The sequence below is a fragment of the Molossus molossus genome, unplaced genomic scaffold, assembly GCF_014108415.1.
Source record: "Molossus molossus isolate mMolMol1 unplaced genomic scaffold, mMolMol1.p scaffold_m16_p_14, whole genome shotgun sequence".
In the NCBI taxonomy this organism is placed as follows: Eukaryota; Metazoa; Chordata; class Mammalia; order Chiroptera; family Molossidae; genus Molossus; species Molossus molossus.
In genome coordinates this window covers 39,343,986-39,354,447 of record NW_023425349.1, presented here as the reverse complement: position 1 = coordinate 39,354,447, position 10,462 = coordinate 39,343,986, and positions in this window count along the sequence as shown.

Below are 10,462 nucleotides of genomic sequence, written 5' to 3'. Positions count from 1 at the left end.
AGCATTCTGGCCTCTGGACTCCGTGCGGAGGGCCGAGCCACCCCCAGACCGGGACACGGGTCGACGGTCCCCCTATCCCCATCCCCAGTCTTGCTCGTGACGAAAGCAACGATCATAATCCCCATTTTGCAGGAGCAGCTAAGTGATTGAGTGGTTAACCCCTAGTCACAGAATGGCCTGGGACTTGAACCCTTGTTCACTGATCCCCCGGGGAAAGAGCACTTTCTGCAAGCCAGGCTACTCAATGGGAACTGGTACTGTCAAGTAGTGACTCATTAATGGCCCTGCTGAGAGACAGCGGAAATAAGTACTACCTTGCAGCCCCCAATTTTTTAAACAACACTTTTTTTCATAGGATGAAGAGAGTTACAGGATTCAATTTAGTGGTGATTCAAATTTGACTAGTGACGAAAATTTCTGTATAGAGGCATATTCTTTTTTCTTCTTTGCAAACAAATTTCCATGGATAATATAAAATGTTTACACCTTTGAAAATCAACTATTTTTAAAAATCAGTAGTCATCTCTAGTTATTGACAGTAAAGAACCTTGGACTTTTGGGATATTTTGGAACTTTTAAGTTTGACAACTGCTCCTAGAGAAGCAGAACATCATCTCTCCGGTTTCTTCATTTTGGTAAGAAAAAGGAACTTTCAGGACTTCACTATGCTTTACTTTTCCAGAAAAAGTCACTAATACAGTTGTTGAATAAATGTGAATCTGTGAATTTGGAATTTTTCCTGTGTACCCCAGCAACTCTAAGTCTTGGGAGTCAAAGAAATTGATTAGCAAGAAAATCTAGCAATCTACAAAAGAGTATAGGAAGCTAAATAAGTTAGGCCATTTTCTCTCACTAAGGCTTATTGACACCCCCCCCCCCAATCAACACTTTGAATCCCTACTATGTTCAGGATTGAGTTAAACACTAGGAGTAGTATAAACACGAGTAAAACACTTCCTTCACTCAAGAAACTTATTGTTGAGATGAAGCATAAACTTGATGTTTTTTTTTCTTAAGTATGTCTAAAAAATGCTGGGAATACAAAAAGTGAACTCTTGCCCAGCCAGTGTGGCTCAGTGGTTGGGCGTTGACCCAAGCACCAAGAGGTCACCGGTTCGATTCCCCGTCGGGGCTCATGCCCAGGTTGTGGGCCAGATCCCCAGCTAGGGGCTTGCAGGAGGCGGCCAGTCAATGAGGATGTTCTCTTTCATCGATGGTTCCATCTCTCTGTCCCTCTCCCTTCCTCTCTCTCGAAAAGCAATAAAGAAAAAAAAAATTGAAAAACAAAAATTGAACTCTTTACCTACTCAACATCCTTTCCCTCCTTCCTGTCCAACAGAACCCTGATGTTGTTCAGGAATCCCTCCCTCTTTTTTTTTTTTTTTTGGTACGTGCCCCTAGCGGAAATAGAACCCAGGACTCTCTGGTCCGCAGGCCGATGATCCAACCGCTGAGCCAAACCAGCCAGGGAATGGAATCCCTCCCTCTTAACCCATAGTTGGTGTAGCTCAGTCTCCTCAGCTCCAGGGGTGGTCTGGACTGGCCTAAGGATAACAGCACCCTCTTACCAGGCATTGGATTAGGATCATGCATGTACCCCATTTCAATGAAGTTGCAAAGATAGGTTTTTCAGGATGCTTTCAGAAAAGCTTTACCAGGGCAACTTCCAGAAGTGATTCACGTGTTCCCACTGGACACATTGAGCTTTGATATAAGGCTTGAAATTACTACAGTGTTTTTGATGGCAACCTGAGTATATGAAATAACACACAGGGGAGGTCAAAAGAATAGAAGAGAAATGGAACGCGGCAATGGGATCACGTCAACTCTTAGGTCTGTCCTACTTCTGGGTCTCCAGTTATGTGAGTTAACAAACTTCCTTATAGTTTAAAGGAGTTTTGAGTTGGGTTTTCTGTCTTACACAGGTAGCAAATACAGACATGGTATCTGACATGTTCTAGTGGGGAAGGCAGACAATCAAATGTCTGGATGGAACTGTACTTCATGAAACAGAAAACCAGACTAATGACTAAACAAAAGGGATTGTTTTTCTCATTTAATAAATCTAGAGGTATAGGCACTCCAAGGCTGGTGCAAGGAACTAGATTCCTTGCTTTATGTCTCACTATATCTACAATGTGTCTTCTGTCTTTATCGTTGTAAGATGGCTTTACCCTTATAAGCATTGTGTTCTCAGAAAAAAATGAGGAAAGTAAAAGCAAAGGCCAAAGGAACGTGCCAGCTGAGCTAGCTTGCTTGCTTGCTTGCTTGCTTCCTTCCTCCCCTCCTTCCTTCCTTCCTTTCTTTTTTTAGAGAGAGGAAGGAAGAAACAAACATTGATATGAGAGAGAAACATCAATCGGATGCCTCCCACACACACTCCAACCAGGAATCAAACCCACAGCCTGGGTATGTGCCCTGACCAGGAATCAAAACCACCACATTTTGATGTATGGCACGACTCCAAACAACTGAACCACACTGGCCACTTATGTTTCTTTTGAAAACCTTTGCCAGAGCTTCACCCCATAGGCATAGGCTTTTGAAGAGAAGATCAAGATGACTTCCAAATAGTTCCTAATATTATATTTTAAAGGTTAACAAAGGAGGTAGGCGTGATCAGTGATGTTGTGTCACTATCATTTCCCCCTCCTGAACAGAATCCGGGTTAGTATCCAGGTCATCAAGGGAGCTGTTATTCTGAATAGCTAAATTAAATGTCAAGCATTGGCAATAATCATTGCTACATCTGCTATTTTCTGTCATTATAGGCTATCACAGATAAAGAAATTGTGGGTTAAGCCTGGCCTGTTTGGCTCAGCGGTTAGAGTGTTGGCCGGAGGATCAAAGGGTCTCGAGTTTGATTTCCAGTCAAGGGCACATACCTGGGTTGCAGGTTCTATCCCCAGCCCCAGTCTGGGTTGTGCAGGAGGCAACCAGTCGATCTCACATCGATATTTCTCTCTCCCTCTTCCCTCTCTCTCCCTCCCGCTCTATCTGAAGATACATGTAAAAAGACGTCCTCGGGTCAGGATAAAGAAGTAAAAAAAAAAAAAAAAAAAAATCAATGGAAAAATATCCTTGGGTGAGGATTAAGGATTAACAAAAAAAAGAAAAAAGAAATAGTGGGTTAAGATGTATTCTTGAGGAAAAGTTCCAAAAGTTGGCTAGAGCAGATTTTCAACCAGTGTGCTGTTAGAATTTTTAAAACATGTAATACCTCACTATTTAGTCAGGGACACTGACCTCTTTTCCCTTAGACGGTCAAATTAAGAAATGACAACAGCCAATACAATAGCTGTCTGGGGTGAATAGATTAAAATTATACCTTTTTTTTTTTTTTTTTTTTTTTTTTTTGTCAGATGGGCAAAAGATAAAATATATTTTGTTTGGTGTGCTGCAGAATTTTAGTAATTAGTTTATGTGTGCCATGAGATTAAACAGGTTGAAAATCGCTGGGCTTGAGCAAGGGATGGACAATGGACATTGCTAGAGAAGAGGCTGTAGTTTATCATATATGCAGGAAAAAGAAAGTAGAAAAGTAAAATGGATTTTGTGAAGGTAGGGCATCTCAATTATTTTCATTTTCTCCAACTTTCCCAAAGTAATCAATAAACTAAAGCCTCAAGAAGGCTTAGCAGAAAAGATATGTTTCACTACTGTGTAAGTTTTCCGTTTCTTTTCTCCTTGATTTATTTATATATATAGCATTTAAAATTGACCACTTCCTGAAATTGACTCTTGATTACTAGAACATTGTATTATCCTAGTTTTCTTAGTAGCATGGGAGGCTCTTTTCCTTTCTACTCTCTTACTGTGTATAAAATGTCCCATCTGTAGGCTATGGCTTAGGGACAGACTAAACGCTTTCTGGTGAAAACTCTGACTCTTAAATACTTCTATTTATGTTTTAAAATATTTTATTATAATAGAATAAATATATTTTCACTGTTATATATTATAAGCATTATTACTAGAGTTCAAAACTAATTAGAATTTTTTGAATCACAATTTGCTTTTCACTAATGAAATTAATATTTTCTACTTAGAGGGAAGAACTAAATATTATTTAAAAAAACAGTACAGGGGTTCCAGTTTGGTGAACATGTAGAGATTCAGGGAGAATGATCCGTTCAGAAAGCAAGGAAGATTTGTGCCCCTTCCCACATACTTTGCCCTATATTTCTCTTCCATCTGGCTGTTCCTGAATTACATCCTTTTATTTATTTAAAAAACAAATTTTGTTTTCTTTATTCATTTTAGAGAGAGAGGAAGGGAGAAGAGAGAGAGAGAAACATCGATGAGAGAGAACATCAATTGGCCGCCTCCTGTATGCCCCCTACTGGGGATCGGGCCCACAACCTGGGCATGTGCCCTAACCAAGAATCACACTGGCGACCTCTTGGTGCATGGGTCAGTGCTCAACCACTGAGCCACACAGGCCAGGCGAGTTATATCTTTCTATAATAAGTCATTAATCTACAGGGTTGGGCAGAAGTAGGTTTACAGTTGTTCGTATGAAAAATAACACAATAATTAGTAAATAATAATACAAGAATAAACTCATGTATTCACGACTGTAAACCTCCTTTTGCCTAACCTTGTATTTGTGGTTTGTTTTTTTTTTTGCTCTCTAAAAAAGCACAAAAGTGCCCTGGCCAGTTTGGCTCAGCGGTTAGAGCATCAGCCCACGGACCAGAGGCCCGGGTTCAGTTCCTGCTAAGGACACATGCCTTGGCTGCGGTTTGTCCCCAGCCCCAGTTGGGGTCATGCAGGTGGCAACCACTCAATATGTCTCCTTCATATCGATGCTTCTCTCTCTCTCTTCCTCCCTCTCTCCCTCCCGCTCTATCTAAAGACAAATGCAGTGTCTTCAGGTGAGGATAAAAAATAAATTAAATTAAATTAAAAAATATAAAAACACAACAAGCCTTGGCTGGTGTGGCTCAGTTGGTTGAGTGTCCTTCCATACACTGAAAGGTCATCAGTTTGATTTCCAGTCAGGGCACCTGCCTGGGTTTGGGGCTTGATCCCCAGTAGGGGGTGTACAAGAGGCAGCCAATAGATGTTTCTATTTCATTTATGTTTCTCTCTCTCTCTGTCCCTCCTTTCTGTAAAAAGCAATAAAAATTCTTTACAAATAAATAAATAAATAAAAACACAACAAAGTTCTGGAATACGCCACACAGACCTTGAGAGGTTTGCTGAGTTCCAGTGATGTTCCTTTACTAGATTATGCACAAGACTTAAATGTCATGGAAGAAGTGATCTGAATGATGTTAGAGAGCATTAGTTCTTACCTGACAGATTCTCTTCACCACAATACAAATTTGGTGTACGCACTGCTTTACAAATGCGATCTCTTTGAACAATTCTAAACTCACTCTTCATTTCAGGATATAATGCAAAATACTGATTTGGTAATCACATTCTTTAGCTCAAGGCTGCTACAAGCTGGAGCTGAGCGATTAGTAGAATGGGTCCTGGAAAACATCAAGCAAAGGTTTGTTGCACTGCCCAAAGACAGGCTGAAGAAATTTCCAGAATTGAAATTCAAATACATGGAAGAGGAGCAGTAGCCCTTCTACTTATTTTATTTCTGGGGAACAGAAGTAGATAGATTGCCTGATGTATCTTCTATTAACGAGGATCACACAAGCATGTATACCCTCGCACACTTTGATTTGGAGAATTGGCACTAGTTGGCAATAGGTGACTCAGCTAGGATTGTAGTGCAAAAGGGGGATTATACAACTATAACAAATATAAAAACCTGTTTTTAAAAAAATGTATAAAAATAATCACAAAGGAATATTTATCTTGAACACAACCTGAGGCAGGGTTAAATGTTGTTTTATCTTTTTTTTTTTTATCCTCACCCGAGGACATTTTTCCATTTTTTGTTCAGATAGAGTGGGAGGGAGAGAGAGAGAAACATCGATGTGAAGGGACACATCGAGTGGCTGCCACCCGCACGACCAACCAGGGCCGGGGACAAACTGCAACCGAAGTACGTGCCCTTAGCGGGAACCGAACCCGGGTCTCTCCAGACCGCAGGTCGACACTTTAACCACTGAGCCAAACCGGCCAGGGAAAATGTTGTTTTATCTTTGAGGTCAAACCTGAGGGCATGACAGTGAGAAAAGGAAAAGAGAAAGTTCAGATAGCAAGCGATACAAGGGGACGTAGTATTATGCTGGTCATAGCTTTGCAGTGAGCCTCAAAGAGACACAGCTAGTCACTGTAGGAGTGTTGGCACAGTCTGCACTACATTGGACAAACTATATGGAGAAACTGTGCCACAGAGCAGTTTGTGGGAAGGGGAAAGGAAACCTCGCTCTCAGATGTTTTAGAATTTTAATGTATTTCACATATTCAACATAAAATACTGGCAATGGTTAAACAGTAGGGGAAAGACTCTTTAGTACAGATCTTCCAACACTTAAAGTATCACTCTGGTCAAACACTATGAAGAGAACAGTCAAGTGAACAAAGGATAGGGGAGTTTACCAGAGAATTTTAGTCCAACGACATATCTAAAAAATAACCAACCATCAACCTTCTCTTCTACCCACTGAAAGAAAAGCACAAGTGAATCAGAGAACTTGTACATCTGTTTTATGAAGCAACTTTAAGGGGAGTGGGGAGGGTGGGAGGTGGGCCATACTGGGCTAATGTAATGCTATAACACACAAAGTCAAGGATTCTAATAAATACTTTCTCTACATTTGTTACTGAGGACTGTACTATTAGAAATGTAAATGCATAGAGATATAAACTATTTAGTATTTAAAACAGACCTTGCTATAAAAACATATAGTATGTCACTTTTATCTCTTTATGAGAATAGCAGTATAAAGAAAGTTCTCCAATCGGCCCTTTAGCCTAGAACTCCTAAACACTCATCACATAGGTCAGTGCTGACCTGAATTAACAGTTGTGGAACCAAGGAGACCCTATTGCTGTCATTTTGAAAAGGATCAAGTTTCGGCACCTAGAGGACCCCATTCACTCTCCACGATGTGTGTTTGTGTGTCTCCAGAAATATTAACTGCAATTTGCATAATTAAGTCCGCAGACAAGTTTGAATACTGAGATCTGGCTAGAAAAAGTAGCAGCAAAGACAATATAAGCTAGAATTCATTAGAAAAGAAAGAGGAAGATATTTTAAATGCTTCTAGTTCAAGTCAGAATTAAGGTGTCTGTTCAAAGTCCCACCATTTTACAGAACTGGATGTTTTGCTGTTGTTCTTTGGAAAAAGAAAAATGTGTAATAAAAATGTTCATTCAATAAAAATACTATGTTGGTTGCCCCGGCCTGGTGATTCCCTGAGGCCCCACCCCACCCAACTTTCAGGCTCACCCAAGCTGTTGCCAGTTGCTTAACCATAGGATTGGCCTGTCTTGGATGCTGCTTCAGGTTTTCCTAAATTCTTTCAAACGAGCAGCATATGGTGTCAGCTAGCCCCATACCTCCCACTAAATAATACATAGAAACAAACACAGGGAGGCAGTCAAAATGAGGAGACAAACAGGTCCCAAATGAAAGAACAGAAAAAATCTCCAGGAAAAGAACTAAGCAAAATGGAGATAAGCAACCTAACAGATGCTGAGTTCAAAATACTGCTTATAAAGAAGCTCAATGAACTTAGTGAGAACCTCAGCAAACTTAGTGAGGACCTCAAGAGCATAAAAAAGAACCAGTCAGAAATGAAGGAGGCACTAACTGAAATAAAGAACAATTTACACAGATTCAATAGTAGAGTAGGTAAAGCCAAGAAGCAAACCATCGATTTGGAATATAAGGAAGCAAAAAATACCCAAGCAGAACAGCAAAAAGAAAAAAGAATCCAAAAAAATGAGGATAGTGTAAGGAGCCTCTTGGACAACTTCAAGCATGCCAACATTCGCATCTTGGGGTTCCCAGAAGGAGAAGAGAGAGAACAAGAAATTGAAAACCTATTTGAAACAATAATGGCAGAAACTTCCCTAACTTGGTGAAGGAAACAGACATACAAGTCCAGGAAGCACGAGAGTCCCAGATAAGATGAACCCCAAGAGGCCCACACCAACACATATCATCATCAAAATGCAAAAGATTCAAGACAAAGAAAGAATCTTAAAAGCAGCAAGAGAAAAGCAGTTAGTTACCTACAAGGGAGTTCCTGTAAGACTGTCAGCTGATTTCTCGACAGAAACTTTGCAGGCCAGAAGGGAGTGGCAAGAAATATTCAGTGATGAAAAGCAAGAATGTACAACCAAGATTACTCTATCCTGCAAAGCTGTCATTTAGAATTGATGGCCATATAAAGAGTTTCCCAGACAAGAAAAGTTAAAAGTTAAAAAGAAAAAGTCAACACCAAACCATTATTATATGAAATGTTGAAGGGTCCTTTTGAAGAAAAAGATAAAATATATGAACAAACAAAATGGCAATGAATACATATCTGTTGACAATGGAATCTACAAATAAAAACAGGCAGAACAGAAACATTCTCATAGATACAGAGAACATTTTGTTGGTTGCCAGATGTGAGGGGGTTGGGGGAATGGGTGAAAAAGGTGAAGGGATTAAGAAGAACAAATTGGTTGCTAGACTGACAAACCTCAAAGAGAAGGGGGTTGGGGGTGAGAAGAAATAAATCAAAGAACTTATATGCATAATCAATGGACACAGAAAACAGTGTGGAAAAAGGCAGGAGGGGGGTGGCAGTGGGGAGGAGGGGGTCAATGGGGGAAAAATGAGGAACATCTATAATACATTCAACAATAAAGATAAAAAATAAAAAATAAAAATACTATGTTTAAGTTTTTGTAGCCATTCCCAAGTTACTTTATTATTATTTTTTTTCATGGTGGTGAATGGTTATATTCCTTTAAGAAAAAAAAAGGAATTTTTGGTATCATTATTACAAAATTTATAATATTTATAACATTATATATAAAAGTTATCTATAGAATATAACCCAAACACAAATTTAGAAGGATATAAACATTTTTAAATATAAAAACTTTGTGCTGTTAAAAAGCTGTTCAACAAAGTAGTTATTAATGTTTGTTATGTATAATTATAAAACTTAACTAAAAAATATTTTAAATATTCATTAACCCAAATTAGAATTATAAAAATGTTATAAAAAGCATTAATTTTGACATTCAAGTACAGAATTGTGGTGCAGCCAGAAATTGTCAAGGGCCCTCTAGCAAATCATGACCAGAACACTGGCTTTTAAGTGAATGGGCAGGGCAAGCTAAAGGCAGATGGGAGATGAGCACTGAAGAAAAAAACAAAAAGAATGGCAAAGACATCATGGTTATGTTTCTAGTCTGATAGAATAAACTAGGAAGGATAAACTAAAAGTGCTTACAACAGAAAATGTCAATGTCACTAATTACTCTTCAGTGACATAAAACATTAGCTATCCAATAACTTTATATTAAGAGTTGTCCACACTACAACTACTGATATGCCATAGCATTACTATTACTATAGTGCCCTGTTCAGTAAAACTCCCAGTATTATCAGTTATCTTTGTAATTTATCTTACACATGTACATAAATACTAAAAAAGTTTAAATATTTTTATTTACTATTTTAATCTTTTCCTTAAAGATGGAGGATTTCATCTTGCATCAGTTATGTGAACATGACAAAAGTGAACTAAATAAAAACAACATAAAGATATGTTGCCCTGGCCGGTTTGGCTCAGTGGTTGGAGCGTCAGCTTGTGGACCACAGAGTCCTGGGTTTGGTTCCTGCGAAGGGCACGTACCTCAGTTGCAGTTTGTTCCCGTCCTGTTGGGGTCGTGTGGGTGGAAACCACTCTATGTGTCTCTCTCACATCGATGTTTCTCTCTCTCTTTCCCCTCCCTCCCGCTCTATCTGAAGATAAATGCAAAAAAAAAAAAAAAGATGTGATATCATGACATCATGATCTGGAACAAATAAAGTTTTCTACCTCTTGCTCCATTTTTTGAATAAGTAGTGTTTTGTCATAGTCCCTGTGATGCTGATAAATACACTGGCTGATTACTGCATACATATTTTCCAACTGAAAAAGATTGTATTTCTGACTCTTTTTAACAACAGTCTTCAAAAGATTTTTTAATAGCTCGTGGTCCACAACAAGTGAAGGTACAGGCTGTAAAAGAATTGCCAAAGCCTTTTCAGCACTGACGAGCTGCTGTTGCTCTATTTGGGAAGTTACTTTATTTTTTTAATTAATTTATTTTTATTGATTTTAGAGAGAGAGGAAGAAAGGGGTAGAGATAGAAACACCGATGAGAGAGAACATCAATTGGCCACCTCCTGCATGCCCCCCACTAGAGATCATACCCACAACCTGGGCATGTGCCCTGACAGAGAATCGAACCAGCGACCTCTTGGTGCATTGGGTCAATGCTCAACCACTGAGCCACACTGGCTGGGCTCCTGAGTTACTTGAAATCGTGTACACTATTC